Source organism: Onychostoma macrolepis, chromosome 15 (assembly GCF_012432095.1).
Source record: "Onychostoma macrolepis isolate SWU-2019 chromosome 15, ASM1243209v1, whole genome shotgun sequence".
Taxonomy (NCBI): domain Eukaryota; kingdom Metazoa; phylum Chordata; class Actinopteri; order Cypriniformes; family Cyprinidae; genus Onychostoma; species Onychostoma macrolepis.
The window spans coordinates 23,725,830-23,745,789 of NC_081169.1; the positions used below are offsets into that span (position 1 = coordinate 23,725,830).

A 19,960-nucleotide genomic window follows, 5' to 3' on the forward strand; every position below is an offset into this window, starting at 1 on the left:
TGATTCTTAATGCAGTCAAAGGATCTCTCCATGCAGAAACAGACGATTTTTAAGGCCCGTTCATACCAAGAACGATAACTATAAAGATATGATATTAGCATCCACACCAGCAAACGATATCATCTGTTTATTCTATGCGCACTCGCGTCTACCGCATTAAATTCTCGAGCTCCTTATAGCAGGATGGATTCTGATTTGGTATCAATGTTTGTATTGTTCATCAGCTGGAAAAAAAATAATTCTGAAAGTGATTCCAACGATATTGTTTCTCTGTGCCTTTATCGCTATAGTTGTGGTGTGGACTCTGCTATTCTTTAATATTGAGAATAATTTTTAGAACTATATCTTTATCGTTATCTTTATAGCTATCGTCTTTGGTGTGAACGGGCCTTTAGGCTTCAAAAACAAAACAAATCCATCAGCAGGAACACTCAGAGTGGCCAAATCAACAGTTTTATACAATCTGAGGGGAAAAAAAGAACACACTAGTGAGCTCAGCAACAACACACAAAAAAAAAAAAAAAAAAAAAAAAACATTAAAGTCTACAATCAAGAGAAGACTTAATGAGAGCAAATACAGAGGGTTCACCACAAGGTGCAAACAAGGCCAGATTTGACTTTTCCAAAAAACATCTAAAAACCAGACCACTTCTGCAAAAGCATTCTTTGGATGGTTGAAATTAAGATCAACCTGTACCAGAGTGACGGAAAGAAAAAAAATATGGAAAAGGCTTGGAACAGCTCACGATCGAAAGCATATAACATCATGGGCCCTATCATACACTTGGTGCAATGTGGCGCCAGGCTCAACGCAAGCGTTTTTTTCTAGTTTCAGCCCGTCGCAGTTATCATTTTCACATCCAGCACCACATTGTTTAAATAGCAAATGCATTTGCGCCCATTTGTGTGCCCATGGGCGTGCTGGTCTGAAAACGAGGTGTTGGCGCTTTGCTATTTTGAGGCAACTGAATTAGACTGCACCACTGACCAACTAAAACCCGGTTTAAAGTCAATGGTGCAGTATTTATTTATTTATTTTTGTTATTTAAAGAGCACGTTAGGTCGGTGCCAATAGACTGGGGGAACTATGACGTCACTTTGTATGCGGATCGGCTGTTAGCATGAAACTGGTTCCCTCGACAAAAAGCCAATGGGATTTTGGTTTTTGGATTATCGCAAAAAATAAGCTCCATGTTCAATCATAGTTCATGTTCAACTTACATGTTTTGTCCATCAAGATAATCTTCAATTTTATGAATTTTGATGCCTGAATAAAAGCGGCAGAACTTAAAAGCTAAACTTAGGCTATCAACGAACTACAGCACCACGGTTGCTCGCCTTCAACATCATCACCACCAGCTTCCGACAACTTTTTCAAACTTATTTTCAGTGAAAAGGATTTACTCTGTATAGGAATTTTAATCCATGCTACATGCACCTTTTCATATAAACTGGAATAAATACAAAACCAGAGCCAAACTAAAACTGAAATGAGACTAGTAATAAATAGTATAGTGAATAAATGAAATAATCATAACTAAAAGGACACATGAAAGCACGTATTTCTGTACATTTCGAAATAAGATGCATTAAAAGTAGGGCTGAACGATTTAGGAAAATAATCTAATTGCAATTTTTTTTACCAATATTGCAATTGCGATTTAATATGCAATTATTTTTTAAAGCTCTTTAAATCATTGTATAGTATGACCAACACAATATTAGATAGATTAAACATAAATGTTTTTCTGTAGACCAGGCCTATATGTTACGATGAAATTAGGTGATGCATGAATTGATATGAATGACATTATTTTTCAACTACAATCACAGTAGTATATTGACTGATTTGTTGGACTTCCAGCCTTGTAAGCATGTAATAATTATGACAACATAAAGCACTGACAAATAAGTCTGGTGTAAACATAATTATGAAAGTCAGTAACAAATCACACAAACTAAAGTAGATTGCAGAAATATAAAAACATATCTGTTGCTTTCCCAACACTCAGTATTTAGGTAATTAATTCAAAGTCACTGTAATAAACATATGTAAACATGTGGATTGCACTTTTTAAACACTGTCTGTTAACTTTAGACAGACTTTAAATAAATAAATAAGAATATTATATATATATATATATATATATATATCATCATGTTTTCAACACATGAGCTGAGTGAAATGTTCTATGATTGGGTGTTAATATTCTGTTCAGTAATTGGTTAAAGCCGATGTGGCTGCTGCTGCCTCTTACAAAAAGATAAAATATCTCCCACTGAAAATGAACTAGACATTCGCGACTGCCGCATCCCATGTGAAAGGGTCTTAATATTAATATGTTATGCTTTCTCTCGCCGTACTTTGATGTCATACACCGATCGATCTTCAAGTCGAACACACCTCTTTACTCTTGCGTGTCACGTCACAGAGTGTAATCGCAGCCTCTGCGGTTGAAAAATCGTGTTTTTTCATATCGCGATATTATCGCAAATGCAATTAATCGTTCAGCCCTAATTAAAAAGTCAATAAATCCTTGATTAATATGAATATTTTAATTAAAAATGAGTCTCCACTTACTATTCAATAAAATTATAGTGCATTTAATCTATTAAATAACAGCAGAGTGAGCGAGTTTTTGGATATGGTAAAGATTAAATTTAAGTACCACATTTCAGCTATCGTTTTGTTAGGGTGGGTACACAAAATGTTATTTTTATCCTTGCTTCTAGAAAATCCTCAATCTATATGCTTTCTAACAGCTTCTTGTGGCCGTAAACATTTAATTTTAACGTGGAAAGTTTCACTTTCACCATGACTAATCCGGCAAAGTCTCCGCATCAGTAAGAAAGCGATAAAACGAGCATCTTCCATCTGAAGACTTGTGTTGCATTTCGGGGCAAAGCAAAAAAATTGTCGAACAACAATATAAAATGCGGAAAACTATTAATTGGTTATTCTACAATTAATTGTACTATAAATTATACTACAATTGGAAAATACTGTAAATTGATAAACTGTTCAGCGTGATGATGTTGAATGTCTCCGACAACGCCTGTAGTCCCCTTTAGCAACTTGTTAGCAACCGTATTTTTTAAGAAACGTAACCGTTTAAAAAAATCACGAGAGGGGTGTAACTGGTGTGTTTTATGTTGTAGAATAAAACGTGAAAGTATCTTGAGCTTGTGTGAACCACAGACCTTATTTTAGGGGATTTAACCAAACTCCCATTCAAAAAACCCATTGACTCTGGCACGATGGAACCGGACATGCTAAAATGCTAACTTGCTTCCAGGTTTTTGCATACAAAGTGACATCATAGTTCCACCACTCTATAGCCTTGTGGTTAGTGCATCGACATAAAGCGCAACTGTGCTCATGGCGACCCGAGTTTGATTCCTGTCTCGAGGTCCTTTGCCGATCCTTATTACACACACAGGGATGCACAGCAGCACATGAACATGCCAAATATTAAAAATTAAAGGATTACGATTTAAAAGATTATTATTGTGTAAGCTACATAATATACATAAATACATAAATATAAAAATACCTACATGTCATATTGGATAATCATTGCATGCATCAGAATTAGGTTACCTATTTGCTCGCGCACGAGCAGCTCCGTTTCCTCCCTGGAGACGCGTTCAAATTCGCGCTTGCAAATTCCACCGTATAACGAATCCACCATGGCGCAAACGCAACTGGCTCTTAAAGGGAATGGGAGATGAGACTCTGATTGGTTTATTGCATGTTATGCCTAAAACACACCCATTACTCATTAAGACAATAGGGACAACGCTTTTAGACCATGCGCCGGGCATGCCAACCGTTTTTCCCGTCATTAAACTAGCAAAAGTGGATTCGGACACGCCCTAAGTGCACCTGCGCCTTGAGCTTTAGACCATGCGCTTAGATCGTTAAAATAGGGCCCCATCTGTGAAACATTGTAGTTTTACTGAGTACCAAAGATATTAGCAACTTTTACTCTTACTTCACTACATTTTTGAATGAGTATCTGTACTCTTTACTCCATTACATTTTGCATGGACCTAGCTTTTGTACAGCAGTTTATTTCTACTACAAAGGATGTGATATCACCAACTACAGGGCACTGAAAGTACTATATCTTGTGCGTTTTGCCCTTACTCACCCAAACTTGTCAACAAGGCTACTTTATGTGAATGTGAGCTCCTTAGCAAGTAGTTGTAAGTCACAGGTGTTTTATACATGAGGGCATGACTGCAGCTGGTGATGAGGCCGAAACCAGCACATCCAGTGCAAGACGACCATGACTTTTTAATGTTTAATTTATTATTAATATTATTTTCTTTTCAATTTTGAGGTGTTCAGTATTATTTTTGTTTTAGAAAATAAATGTGATTGCTCTCCTCACAAACCAGCTTTTCTTGTTTGTGTTACATGTTCTCTGTGCCTTGTCTTGGATGTTTGTGTGACTTCTTGTGTCCCATGGTATTTGTAGTCAGTTTTTATCTCATATTGTTCAGCTAGTTAGCTTATATATATATATATATATATATATATATATATATATATATATATATGTGTGTATGTATGTCTTTGGTCAAATTAAGCAGTAAAATAAATAGTTTATCCCTTTAAATGCAATGGATTTTGAAAGATAGCAACAAAAAAAACGGGCAAAAAACTTTAAAAGTGATTTTCTCAGGTTTTCAATTGGAAAAAGAGGGCAGACGACCATAATTCAAATGGGTATATCTTTAAAACCATTCAAGGTATGACTTTGACTTAGGATATCATTTTAAAGCTTATCTCCTCTTTTCATTGATACCAAAATCTCAATTTTGAAATTTGGGTCACTGTGACTCATTTTGCTGGATCAGGTCACATATACATACATACATACATATACATATACATATATATATACACATGACGCTAGTGTTTCTTTAGTTATTTGTGAGTTGTTGAATGTAATGGTTGTCTGTTTGCCCGTCATTCAGTTCTTTATTTCGTTTGGTTTTTGGCTTATTGTTTGTTCTAGTTTTTCCATGAAATGCCTGCACATAGATCCTTGCCTCTGCCTTTTTCCCCCAGCTTCTCCACAACATTACAGTTTTTGACTGGCATGTCTCTTTGACGAGTGCATCTTTGAGCCTATATTTAGTATAAGTAAAATACTTAAGTACAGTTAAAATCAGGTACTCTAAGACTTTTACTAAAGTTGCAGTTGTTTTGGAACTGGTGACTTGTAACTTGCAGTGGAGTAATTTTCACTGTAAGGTATCTGTACTTTTACTCAAGTATGGTTTTCAGGTACTCTTTACACCTCAGCCGAATGAACTCTGAAGTGTACAGGGATATACTCTCTGCCCAGATTCAGTCAAATGGAGCAAAGTTGACAGGATGATGACCCAAAACATACAACAAAAGCAACCCAGGAGTTTTTGAAGGTAAAAAAAAAGTGGAACATTCTGCAATGGCATAGTCAGTCTTCTGATTTCAACCCGATTGAGCATGCATTTCACTTGCTGAAGACAAAACTAAAAGGCAGAAAAACCTACAAACAAACAACAACTGAAGTCTGCAGTAAAGGCCTGGCAAAGCATCACAAAGGATGAAACCCAATCTTTGGTGATGTTCATGAGTTCCAGACTTAAGGCAGTCATTGCCTGCAAAGGATTCCCAAGAAATATTAAAAATGAACATTACATCTCAGTAAAAAAAAAAAGAAAAAAAAAATTATTGCTTGTTTGTTAAAAAATGTATACTTTATATAATTCAGCAAGGATGCAATAAACTGATCAAAAGTGACAGAAAAATGTTTACGTTGTTACAAAAGATTTATATTTTAAATAAATGCTGTTCTTTTGAACTTTCTATTAAAAAATTCTTGAGAAAATGTGTCACAGTCTCCACAAAAATATTATGCAACACAACTGTTTTCAGCAATGAAAACAATAAGCCATGTTTATGCAAATCAGTATATTAGACAAAGATTTCTGAAAGATTGCGTGACACTAAAGACTGGGTAATGGAAGCTGAAAATTCAACTGTGCATCACAGGAATAAATTGCACTTTAAAATATATATATATATATATATATATATATATATATATATAAAAAGTTATTTTAAAGCCATGCAGCATTGATGAGCATGAGAGACTTCTTTCAAAACCATAATAAAATGATACCGATCCCAAACTTTTGGAGATGGTCCTCACTGCAGAACACAAGATCCAGGGGGTGTGGCTGGATCTAGATCCAACTCTTTCCACCTTACATTTACCTAAACCCACCCATCCCCACCCCTAAACCTACCATCTCCACCCCCTAGATGTGAATCCAACCCCGACCCCTGGATCTTGGTTCTGCAGTGAGGGGCTACTGAACTTTTGAACGGTAGTGTATTTTTTCAAAGTCACCACAAGGGTGCGACAAAACATCAAGAACATATTACATGCACAGCACTGTTGAGTGTCACTAGATGCTGCTCCAGGCTTGAGTGTGATTGGTCTCTGATGTTAAGTGTTCTCATATTGTTTGAGAGTGATTCATCAGTGATGTTAAGTGCTTTCTTTAGTGTTCTACCGTATACCGGTATACGTATATACTTGTATACCGTATATACTTTCTGTATATAATTGCATGTACCATATAAAAACAATTTGTATCGCAATCTGATTAGTGCTATAAAAATAAATACATGTATTTATTTAAAAAATGGATGAGGCAAAAACCAAAAAAAACAAAAAAACCTTTCCTGAGAATGAATTAGTGAATTTCATGAGTGACTGACTATCTAAAAGAGCTGACAGAAACAACACACACTGACAGGAACTAAGAACACACACACAGAGTCAGGAACAGCAGTGGAGCACTGGGATTTAGCAGTGTTTATATACACACACACACACACAGCAAAAATCCTCAAAAAAGTACAGTGACTAGGGGTGTGCCCAGTGGTGTAGTGGAGGGTATACGCAGGTATACGGCGATACCCACTTCTTTATCAGTCGAGATTCTGTATACCCACTTCTAAATCCTGGTGCGCGTCCTGCACTAGCCAAATCATGACAGTCCAGCATATGAGTAACTAATACAATCGTATGTGAATAAATGCAAATATTCTCTAAAAACATCCAGTAAAGACAGTGATGCGGTCAGGAACGAGACGTAAACACTCTCATGCAGTGTATGTTTCATTTATAGGCTACTCGAGCCGGATGGCACTCTCGGCAGAAAGTCCAAATCGGCCTCGTAGAAGTAGCTACTAACTTACGAGTCACGACGCAAGAATCCAGCTATCGCTGTAGCCAAAGATATCTCTACTGTTGCAAAGCTGAATAAAAGAAACGTTAAGAATGTAAACACATGATTGCAACTATATGGTTTATGTGTGTTTTTCAAGTCAGGTGAGTGAGCACAGAGTGCAGTGCCATGGAAACTGCATCCTCTGTGCTCCTATTGCTACGGTAGGCAAACTGGTGTGAGTCCAATGTGGATGGTATAGAGTCTTTTAGGTGTTCCAGGACCAGCCGCTCAAAGCACTTCATGACGATGGGTGTGAGTGCTACAGGGCGGTAGTCATTAGGGCACTTCGGACTAGAGTGTTTTGGCACTGGCACAATGGAAGTGCATTTAAAGCATGTTGGTACGGCTGCTTGGGCAAGAGACAGATTGAAGATGTCTGTAAAACCCCAGCAAGCTGCTCCGCACATGCCCTGAGAACACGACCAGGGATGTTGTCTGGTCCAGCAGCCTTGTGCACGCTGATCCGGCTCAGTGTCTTGCAGACATCTGTGGAGGAGAGTGTGATTGGTGGGTGATCAGCTGAGGGATTGAGCTTGGTGGCAGTTTCTCTGTTGTCTCTTTCAAAGCGAGCATAAAAGTGATTTAGCTCGTTCAGGAAGTTGACATCAGTGGCTGCGGGGGTGGAGTGGGTGGGTTTGTAGTCACTGATGGCCTGAATGCCCTGCCACATGCGTCGAGGGTCAGAGTTGGAAAAGTGTCCCTCTATCTTTAGCTTGTAGCAGTGCTTGGCCTTTTTGATGCCCCTCTTCAGGTTTGCTCTGGATGTGCTGTAGGCTTGTGCATCTCCTGATCTGAAGGCAGTGTTGCGTGACTTCAACAGGAGTCGCACTTCCTTGTTCATCCAAGGCTTCTGATTTGGATATGTGGTGATCTGTTTCTGGGTTGTAACACTGTCAATGGTGATATTGATATGATCCAATACAGAGGAGGTGTAAGAGTCAATGTCTGTGTGAGCACCACTGGTGGCTTGAGAAGCAAACATACTCCAGTCTGTGTGTAGAAACCTTTCCTGGAGTGTGGAATCTGCCCCGCAGGCCACACCTTGATGGTCTTCACTGATGGCTTCACACGGTTGATGAGGGGTGCATATTTGGGGTGAGGAACAAAGAAAGGTGATCTGACTGTCCCAGGTGGGGGAGGGTGTCGCAACGTAAGCTCCAGCCATGTTTGTGTAAACATGGTCTAAGGTTTTGTTTCCTCTGGTGTGACAGGAAACATGCTGGTGAAACTTGGGTAGCACTGACTTTAAGTTTGAGTGATTAAAGTCACCTGCAACAATGAAAGCCGCTTCGGGTGATCAGTCTGTTGTTTACTGATGGCTGCATGAAGTTCTTTCATAGCAAGCTTGGCATCAGCATCCGGGGAATATAGGCTGCAGTTATAATGGTGGAAGTGAACTCCCGCGGTAGATAAAACGGTCTACATTTAACTATGAGAAACTCAAGGTTAGATGAACAATGACTCCCAACAACAGCAGAGTTTGTGCACCAAGCTTTGTTAATGTAAATGCACAATCCACCACCTCTGGTCTTACCAGAGCCATCTAATGTTCTATCCGCCCGGAGTGTGTGGCGTCCCGCTAGCTCAATAGCGGTGTCCGGTATTCCGCTATTTAACCAGGTTTCCGTGAAGATTAGGACGTTAAGTACAGTTAAAATCAGGTACTCTAAGACTTTTACTAAAGTTGCAGTTGTTTTGGAACTGGTGACTTGTAACTTGCAGTGGAGTAATTTTCACTGTAAGGTATCTGTACTTTTACTCAAGTATGGTTTTCAGGTACTCTTTATACCTCAGCCGAATGAACTCTGAAGTGTACAGGGATATACTCTCTGCCCAGATTCAGTCAAATGGAGCAAAGTTGACTGGATGATGACCCAAAACATACAACAAAAGCAACCCAGGAGTTTTTGAAGGTAAAAAAAAAGTGGAACATTCTGCAATGGCATAGTCAGTCTTCTGATTTCAACCCGATTGAGCATGCATTTCACTTGCTGAAGACAAAACTAAAAGGCAGAAAAACCTACAAACAAACAACAACTGAAGTCTGCAGTAAAGGCCTGGCAAAGCATCACAAAGGATGAAACCCAATCTTTGGTGATGTTCATGAGTTCAGACTTAAGGCAGTCATTGCCTGCAAAGGATTCCCAAGAAATATTAAAATGAACATTACATCTCAGTAAAAAAAAAGAAAAAAATTATTTCTTGTTTGTTAAAAATGTATACTTTATATAATTCAGCAAGGATGCAATAAACTGATCAAAAGTGACAGAAAAATGTTTACGTTGTTACAAAAGATTTATATTTTAAATAAATGCTGTTCTTTTGAACTTTCTATTAAAAAATTCTTGAGAAAATGTCACAGTCTCCACAAAAATATTATGCAACACAACTGTTTTCAGCAATGAAAACAATAAGCCATGTTTGCGGCAAATCAGTATATTAGACTGAAAGATTTCTGAAAGATTGCGTGACACTAAAGACTGGGTAATGGAAGCTGAAAATTCAACTGTGCATCACAGGAATAAATTGCACTTTAAAATATATATATATATAAAAAAAAAAAAGTTATTTTAAAGCCATGCAGCATTGATGAGCATGAGAGACTTCTTTCAAAACCATAATAAAATGATACCGATCCCAAACTTTTGGAGATGGTCCTCACTGCAGAACACAAGATCCAGGGGGTGTGGCTGGATCTAGATCCAACTCTTTCCACCTTACATTTACCTAAACCCACCCATCCCCACCCCTAAACCTACCATCTCCACCCCCTAGATGTGAATCCAACCCCGACCCCTGGATCTTGGTTCTGCAGTGAGGGGCTACTGAACTTTTGAACGGTAGTGTATTTTTTCAAAGTCACCACAAGGGTGCGACAAAACATCAAGAACATATTACATGCACAGCACTGTTGAGTGTCACTAGATGCTGCTCCAGGCTTGAGTGTGATTGGTCTCTGATGTTAATTATTTGAGAGTGATTCATCAGTGATGTTAAGTGCTTTCTTTAGTGTTCTACCGTATACCGGTATCCGTATATACTTGTATACCGTATATACTTTCTGTATATAATTGCATGTACCATATAAAAACAATTTGTATCGCAATCTGATTAGTGCTATAAAAATAAATACATGTATTTATTTAAAAAATGGATGAGGCAAAAACAAAAAAACAAAACAAAACAAAAAAACCTTTCCTGAGAATGAATTAGTGAATTTCATGAGTGACTGACTATCTAAAAGAGCTGACAGAAACAACACACACTGACAGGAACTAAGAACACACACACAGAGTCAGGAACAGCAGTGGAGCACTGGGATTTAGCAGTGTTTATATACACACACACACACACAGCAAAAATCCTCAAAAAAGTACAGTGACTAGGGGTGTGCCATATCATACCGTCCATACATATCATTACAAGCACCTACAGCGAGAGACCGTTTAGTACTGCATCACATGTCTTCCATGAGAAGAGAAAGGGGTGGTTGTTGCTGGTTCTGTATGATGATTAAAATCGCGAAATAGCCTTAAACAATTAAATACACTGCAGAACGTTATGTTTTCTAATACACGCATGGATTGCATTCAAACAGCACTGCAGGAGCACGCGACGCTGTCTAGTTAGCTAGGGTTCAAAGTCCAAACCGCGAGGGAAATCTGCGCTGAAACTGTGTTACTGGTCAGTTGCTCAGTAACACTTTTATGAATTTTTACAAGGCATGTGACAATGTGATACGTGCATCTTCCCAAATTAGTAATGAGAATAATTTATAAATCAGCTGCTGTCAACAAAAAGAAGCACTGAGGACTTCCTGCGGGTTTCCGTCAAAATAAAAGCCATCAACATTAATAAATGTTAGTATTGTAATATTACTGTTGTTCTGTTAAATAAGATTAAAAAGACAATAATAATAATAATAATAATAATAATAAATTACAACAGCTCTATTAATACATCTATTATAACGTTCACACAGTGTTCAAATTGGGATCTGTAATATTTTCTAATGTTTTAAAAGAATTCTCTTCTGTTCAGCAAGGCTGCATTTATTTGCATGCCTGATTAAAGAAGGGGGTCTCAAAAATGGCCACAAAATATTATTTTACTAACTTATTAATTTTAAGTTAAATTGTGCTTTGTCGGTATAATGTCTGCTAGAATGTTAAAAAATGTTCAGTGTTAAATAAGCATTTTTAAATTGTTGTTTTGTATTAGTGTACAATGTTTAAAAATAATAATTTATTCCATGTAGTGTCCATTTCATTCATTTAACATTTAATATTGGAAGCATCCAAGTTAATTGACATATTTGAACATTCTTTTAAAAAAGTAACGCAATAGTTACTTTCCCTGGTAATTGGTTAGGCTACTTTGATAATGATGTAACTCAGTTACTTAAAGTAATTAGTAACTGTAACTAATTACTTTTTTTAAAGTAACTTGCCCAACCCTGGTCACTACAATTGCTATAATGCTGCTTCAGCCACCACATGACAATAGATTTACACTTCTAATTAGGTAGTCTGACATCAATGACAGTAGCTCATTGGAAAAGGATGGAAAATGCCCTTCATTGTGTTTGCACTAATAAATGCTGCTGCCTGCCAGCTTCAAACACCAATAAAACATTGTTCCATATTTTTTTTCATATCGTCATAAATATCATTATCGCAAATATTCTTGAAAAATTGTGATATAATTTTGAGGCTATATCGCCCACCCCTAACAATGACAGACGTGAAATATTTGACTGAAAGCTGTCCACGCGCACACACATCCTCTCTTCAAGCTCACACTGCTTAACAGCCTCCCTAAATGGGAGGAAAGAATCATGTTAATTGCAGGTTCTTCCCACAGCTGGTTTGTGACAGTTTCAGTTTTAGAGCACTTTTAATTAAAATACCAGGAACAATTCTCTCTCTTTCTCTTCCTCTGGTCACTATCTTGAGCTAACAAAGCCAAAAGGTTTCATCCTTTATTTATGCAAACACACAGGCATGTTTTTTTTTTTTTTTTTTTTTTGATGAATTCTTTGACCTGTAAGGCATTGGATTTGACTTTGATCAGAAACAATAGCAGGACAAGTCAATGAGTAAAAACTACAGACTAAAGTGTGTGTGTATGTGTTTGCTCAAAGCATTGCCCATATGCACACTACTGTTCAAAAGTTTGGGGTCAGTAACATTATAAGAAGCACTTTTAATAAAAGTATTATTATTTATATGTGACCATATTAAAGATATTTATAATGTTACAAAATATCTCTAGTTCAAATAAATGCTGTTATTTTTAACTTTTTTTTTTTTTCAAATAAACCTTTTGAACAACAGTGTATATAGCTGCAATATTTATCTTCATATAACTTTTCAATTTACTAAACAAAAAGGCATGCATCATATTCCACTTGACTTTGTGATGTGAAACAAGTATGAGAGTATGAGTGTGTGTTAAGCAGCATGCACTCAGTGGTTGTGACAGAGGTAGATCAGTGTGTGTCGAGGATATTCACAGTCTTTCAGTGAAGGCAGTGACTGTGATAATTACTAAAGACCCAATGGATTCCCTCAGCAACACACACACATCCGTACACCTCTGGTTTACAATTATGGCTTGCACAGCAAAATACAGCTGTCCACACCATCACACACGACTCCTGAACCATATAGACATGTATTCACATGTAAAACACATTTAAGGTTCTAGTGCTAAAAACAGGAAGTAAATTAGCATGTTCAAGTTATGGGTTTTTAATCGCAGGAGTTTCTGATTTATTAGTGAAAATGCTAACGTTATTTAAAGAGACTTTCTTATTTTGTTCATGCCATACAGTTACACATTGTTTTTTGAAACTGCTGTATGCATCAAAAGCATGCTAACAAGGGGCTATCAGGGTTTTTAGCCTTAACTAAAACTATTGAAATAGAATAGGCATTAACTTACTTAGGAAAAAATAAATAAAATTCTGTCATGACAACTCTCGGAGGGATTGGCATGGTAATGTATATGACAATGTTAATGTGTTTGGTCTAGGCGGAATAGATTTGCTACGCTGCTGCGGCAGAGCAAGTACCAAGACTTGCTACTACCAATACATCCACAACATGCTGCTGTGAGCATGTACGAAATACTGCTGTTGTACATATAACATGAAATAACCCCCATACAGCATATATAAATACCCCGTAGCAGATCCATACAGGTGGAGCTGGGGAAGGTGGAGGGTTTCTGAAGCACGCTGCAACTGCTACAGCAAGCACTAGCTAAGTATTTGGATGTTGAGCAGCAAGCTCATTGGCTGCTGATACAAAAAGAACCAGTTTGCTTCGCCATGTGACAATAGCGGTTTCCATCCAAAGATGTGAATTTATCTTATCTGCAAAACTGGAACATTGCATAAAACATTTGCGAATAAAGTACAATTTCCATCCAACGAGTCAATGAGAACAAAATCATCACTTCCTGATAAACTGGCACTAAATATCACTAAGAAAAGTAGGAGAAGCCACTAAATATAATAATTTTCATATATGATAAATTACTTGCACCTCAGAGCGAGCAGAAGAAACAATAAATGCTGTCACTGCTTTTGGAGGTGGATGCCTGCTGTTTTGGAATGTAGGTGTGTAAGACCATTATACAGACTTTGCTCAGGCATTTCAGAATGACCAAAAAACATTACAGATGCTGTGCAATGAGATCATTCTGCTGGTTAGTCAAGTTATCCCATCCCATCGTGCAAAGTCACATGATTGATGTTTTTTGATGCGCACCATGGAATTCATTCGGTAAATTTGTTTCCATTGTATAAGTTTTTATGCACATTTTTAGAATTTATGCACATCTTGTTACCATCCAGCATTATGTTTCCACCTGATGGAAACATAGCTAATGATTAGGTGTGCATCGGATCGTAGATGATCTGTGATCCATACGGACCAGACCCCACGGTTCGGCACGCATGTGATTCGCGGGTTAACTGTTAAGTTTAACCATCATGGAGTTAAAGTTTATCATTTGTACGTGTTTTGTCTTGCCAATTTACCCATTCAAACAATTTTAAACCATTAATAAGCAAAAGAGAACAAGCACACTTTTTTTTTACCGCTGCCACACACACATGCAGAGAGAAAGGCGCGATTCAGACTGCGCCATTCACACAGATTGATTCCTCTTTCACTTCTCTTTGAACGGAAACATACACACAAAGTTATGTTTAAATACCCGTTTTGGCTAGTATTCTGGTAAACACAATTGCTTATGTCTTAAGTGAACCAAAACAGCTGAGAAAGAAACCGGATGCGTGTCAGTATTAGGTAGGCTACATGCATTTGGTCTTAATGAGACAACAGCCTATAAATACCTGCAGTGAACAGCACTGTTGTGTTATTTTACAATTATTACATTTCTGCACCTGAATACTAGTGTTACCGATTTTATTAGTAACTTTATGTTGTATTCATCTATGCTTGCAATTTGTGTAATTGTTCTTGTTTTATTACTGACTTTATTAGTTCAGCTAGTAGTTTTTGCTGTGGTACAGAAGTACTTAAAGTAAGCTTTCAGTAATAAATGAAAAACAATCTTTCATTTATTTCAATTTTTTTTTTTTAACTTTCCTTGTTTTTTGCCGATCCGAAAAATGATCCAATCCATCACAAATCCATAATATGATCTGAACCGTGAGTTTTGTAATCCGTTGCACCACTACTAATGATGTCATTGTGTCAGACTGAGTTTACCTATTGGACTGCGCCATCTAGAGTTTCATAACAGAACTTTGGATTTATTTTAGCTAGTTTCCAAGGCAACACAAATGTAATAAAAACTATGAAGACATCTTTTAAAAACAAAAACAACATTTTTGTAATATATATATATATATATATATATATATATATATATATATATATATATATATATATATATATATATTATTATTATTATTTTTTTAAAGTGCATAATTTCTAAATGAAATATAATTTAAAATATTAAGAAAATATAATAGTATAACCAATGTTACTAAAATAACTCCACTTGCTACTGTATGGACTAGAGCAAGCAACGCCAAGGTCATGGGTTCGATTTTCAGAAAGTTTGTGAACTGATAAAAACAAGTCGCTTTGGATAAAAGTGCAAGCAATATGCACAAGTGTAAATGCAAAAAAATAATAAAAATAATAATAAAATAATAAAAAAGGGGGATATTTCTGGTGAACTTGAAAAAAACTAGCATTTATTTGAAGACGCGAGGTCAGAAGAGATGTGGCTAATACCTGCATTTGCAAGACCCCATAACCCTCCTCATACAAACATTCCACAGTTCTAATGACAGCCATGCAAATGTCCTCAAAACCCTCCCATAATCTCCTTAAGATTTACGCTAGACCAACACGCGTGACATACTTAGCTAGAATGTTGTCCTGGCCAGGATTTCTAAATTGCCTATATTGTCTAGGTTTTGGCTTTGTTTTCCTATTGACAAACTCCCTACCTCATACATTACACAGTATAAAGTACGTATGCTTACTTGCATTGCCTTGACCGTTCTCTGTAGATCCTACCTTCTCACATGTTCCAATTGGTTGATTATCTACAATGCCTGCACGCTATACAATTATGAAAACAAAAGACATTTGGCAATTTAGAAATCCCAGCCAGGACTTGTAAAGATCACATATGGTCACCCTAGCTTAGCACCCATGTGCTATGTGCTGTGTCCCAGCAGTGAACTCTGAAAGAAAGAAAGATAGGCGTCATGATGGAAAGTATTATTATTTACACCAAAAACACACCGCAAACCCACAGGCACACGCTAGCACACACACAACCTCACACCTCTCATTAGAGAGAGTACTAGTTGTTAGCAGCTCAAAGCCTACAGACTCAGTGATTACGGGAGCCAGAGAAAGTGTTTTTCTCTCTATCTCTCTCTCTCACTCACACACACACTAATGCACAGACGCTGAGTTGTGCCTTAATAGTTCAGAGGTCAAAGACTAGACTAGCAGACATGTGGCCTGAGGCATGAGGACTTCTGGCCTCATTTTGGAACAACAGAACCAAGACATGAGAGACAACATAATACAGCACAGGACACACACTGAAGCAATCTGGGCTCCTTGTTATAGGTTATTATTCTAGCCAGATTACTACTTTACTAGGACTGGCAGTATGTCAGAACGGAACACTAGTTTATTACATACTGCATACTCATTAAAAATAGAATGTAAAACATTAAGTAACATGTCATGGTAAAAGTTAAGGGTTGGCATGATTTTTAAATGTGTTTTAACCTCTTATACTTACCACAACTGCATTTATTTGAACAAAATATGAGCAAAAATAGTAATACTATTACAATTTAAAACAATTATTTTCTATTAGAATTATAATGCTTATATAGTACAATTATTAATGCATTAATAATTATAATATTTAAAATGTAATTTATTCCTGTGATGGCAAAGCTGAATTTTCAGCATCATTACTCCAGACTTCAGTGTCACATGATCCTTCAGAAATCATTCTAATATGCTGATTTGCTGCTTAATATTCTTTAGAAACCATGAGTTTTTAATAGAGAATTCAAAAGAATAATCAAAATATAATTTTTGCAACATGTCTGTAAATGTTTTTACTGTCACTTTAGTTTAATTATCAATTAAATTAAATCAATGATTTAATGCATCGTTGATTTCATTTATTTATCAAAAAATAAATTTCTTTTTTTTTTATATGTACTGCATATTTTAATTTATTTTATATTTATTTATTTATTTATTTTAATATATAAAAAGCTTTGTTAAATATGATACATTTATCATCTGGGTCCTGTTTCAAGACTACGACGGCGTTTTAGTGCCACGTGAAAAAACATTTTAAAAAATCTAAAATTACGAGATTAAAGTCGTAAGATTTCGAGAATAAAGTCGTAATATTTCAAGAATAAAGTCATAATGTTTCGAGAATAAAGTCGAAATACTACAAGAATAAAGTCGAAATGCTTTTCGACTTCATTCTCGTAATCTTAGATTTTTTTTTTTTTTTTTTAACGTGGCACTAAAACACCGTCGTACAAGACAACCAATCACTACCTACTGTTATACATAATGCAGAAATAGTATGAATACTATATACTAATATGCCCTTCCAAAAACAGCCAGAGTTTGTGTTTACGAGAACACAAATTTGCATGTTTTTTGGGGGGGGGTTTTTGGATATGATTCTCAGCATATATGATCCAGCTGTGATGAACATGTACCGTAGTATTCTTTAAAGTACCATGCATAAGGGAACAGGGAGATCATTAGAAAGGGAATGCCTGAGAAAACTGTTCACATTTTTGTTGTGTTCGATGTGTGTGACTGCACTTAAGTGTGTATGTGTGTTATTTTCATAGGAGATGACTTGGTTTTTCATTAATTTATGAGTCCTCATCCCACCCCATTCCAGGGATTTCTGGGATAGTTCCAGTACTCCAGTGACTGCACTTTGATTACAACAACAGAACTGTTTATTATTTCATTATCAACTGGTGTGTGTGTGTGCAAATTAGCATGAACACAGACTATTCAAATTCCTTTCAACAGAGTCTGATCTGTTCAAAAAAGACAAAAATGGCAGTTATGACAAATATTTCCAACATGGATGATTCAGAGAATTCATCAGTTAGTGTGTGTGCTATAAGCAGCTGTGCACACTCTTGTAACTGAACTCCTAACTGTAATTGGTCCACTGAGCTTTACGAGGCTGCTGTAAATTTGTCGCTCTTGTGCTAAAGACTATTATTATTTTGACTTAAGAACCTTCTGCAAGGACACATTCACTCTCTCTCTTCCACACAGACACACAAATCCACACCACCTTGCATACTTTTCTAATCGTTTTCCTTCAGGTTATATCTTAAAAATGCATTACATCCACTTTGGATTTTTCCATGCTTTACATACTATTGTCCTACTCTGCAAGATAAAAATTGAAGGGGTGCTTCCTAAAACAGATATAATAGAAAGTTTGGGGTCAGTAAGGCTTTATTTATTTATTCATTTTTTAAAGAAAAAAAATGTACATTTTAAAAAATACTTTTATTTAAGCAAGGACACATTGAATTATTCAAAAGTGACAGTAACAACTTTTCATAATGTTACAAAAAATATATTTGAAATAAATGCTGTTGTTTTGAATGTTCTATTTATTAAAGAATCCTGAAAAATTGTACCATGTTTCAAGCTTGACTGTTTGAAGCATTGATAATGATAATAATAATAATAAATGTAAATATATAAATAAGATTTCTGTGCAGATTAACATCTTGGAAGGGAGAGCTGGTTATGTAGTCTTAATGGGTCGCGTTTCAGTCACTATTTCATATTCATTCCGTTGTCTGACAACAGAAACAACAATAATATATTATATATATATATATATATATATATATATACATACACACACAGTGGTGGACAGAATTATTGACACCCTTGATAAATGTGAACAAAAAAGCCTGTAAAAATTATTCTGCATCATTAATCCTTTTGATCTTTTATTTAAAAAAAATTAAAAATAAATAAAAACAACTTTCATTGAACTAAAACAATTGAAAATGGGAGGAAATATCATTATGAAAGAAATGTTTTTCTCAAATACACGTTGGACACAATTATTGACACCCCTAGAAATTATTATGAGTTAAATATCTCTGAAGTATATTCCCATTCATATTTACAATCAGCACTCCAGGGGGATTATGAACATGAAATTATCCAGCCATGACTTCGTGTTTAACAGGAATATAAATAGGAGAAAAAACAAAGTCCAAATTCCATTAATCATCCATCACAATGAGAAAAACCAAAGAATATATTTCTGATGAGCAGCAAAAGATAATTGAGCTTCACAAATTAGTGAAGTAGCTTTAAGAAAAAAAGCTAAACTCCCATTTCCACCATCAGGGCAATAATTAAGAATTTCCAGTCAACAGAAAATGTTACAAATCTGCCTGGAAGAGGACATGTCTATATCGTCCTAATGCATGGTGAGAAGGAGAGTTTGAGTGGCTAAAGACTCTCCAAGGACCACAGCTGGAGAATTGCAGAAAATAGTTGAGTCTCGGGGTCAGAAAACCTTTAAAAAAATAAAATTGTCAAACTGCCCCTACATCACCACATGTTGTTCGGGAGGGTTTCAAGAAAAATTCTCCTCACTCATCCAAAAACAAACTCCAGCATATTTAGTTATCAGACACGACTGGAACTTCAAATGGGACTGGCTTCTATGGTCAGATGAAACTAAAAAATGAGCTTTTTAGCAGCAAACACTCAAGATGGGTTTGGTGAACACAGGGATAAAAAGTACCCCATGTGTACAATGAAATATACTGCTGTATTTTTGATGTTGTGGGCCTATATTTCTGCTGGAGGTCCTGGACATCTTGTTTAGACACATGGCATCATGGATTCTATCAAATACCAACAGATAAAAAAAAATAAAAATCAACAAGTGACTGACTCTGTTAGAAATCTTATAATGGGCCATGTTTGGATCTTCCAACCGTACAATAATCCAAACACAAACCTCAAAAGCAACACAAAAATGGGTCACTGGGCACAAAACCAAGCTTCTGCTGGCCATTCCAGTCCTCTGACCTGAACCCTGTAGA

The 19,960-nt window shown here is 36.3% G+C and overlaps 1 protein-coding gene across 1 annotated transcript in view; it reads right to left on the reverse strand.

The window, feature by feature from the left end:
- The window catches only part of col4a4 (collagen, type IV, alpha 4), an 83,010-nt gene that overhangs the window by 36,925 nt on the left and 26,125 nt on the right, over positions 1 to 19,960 (reverse strand).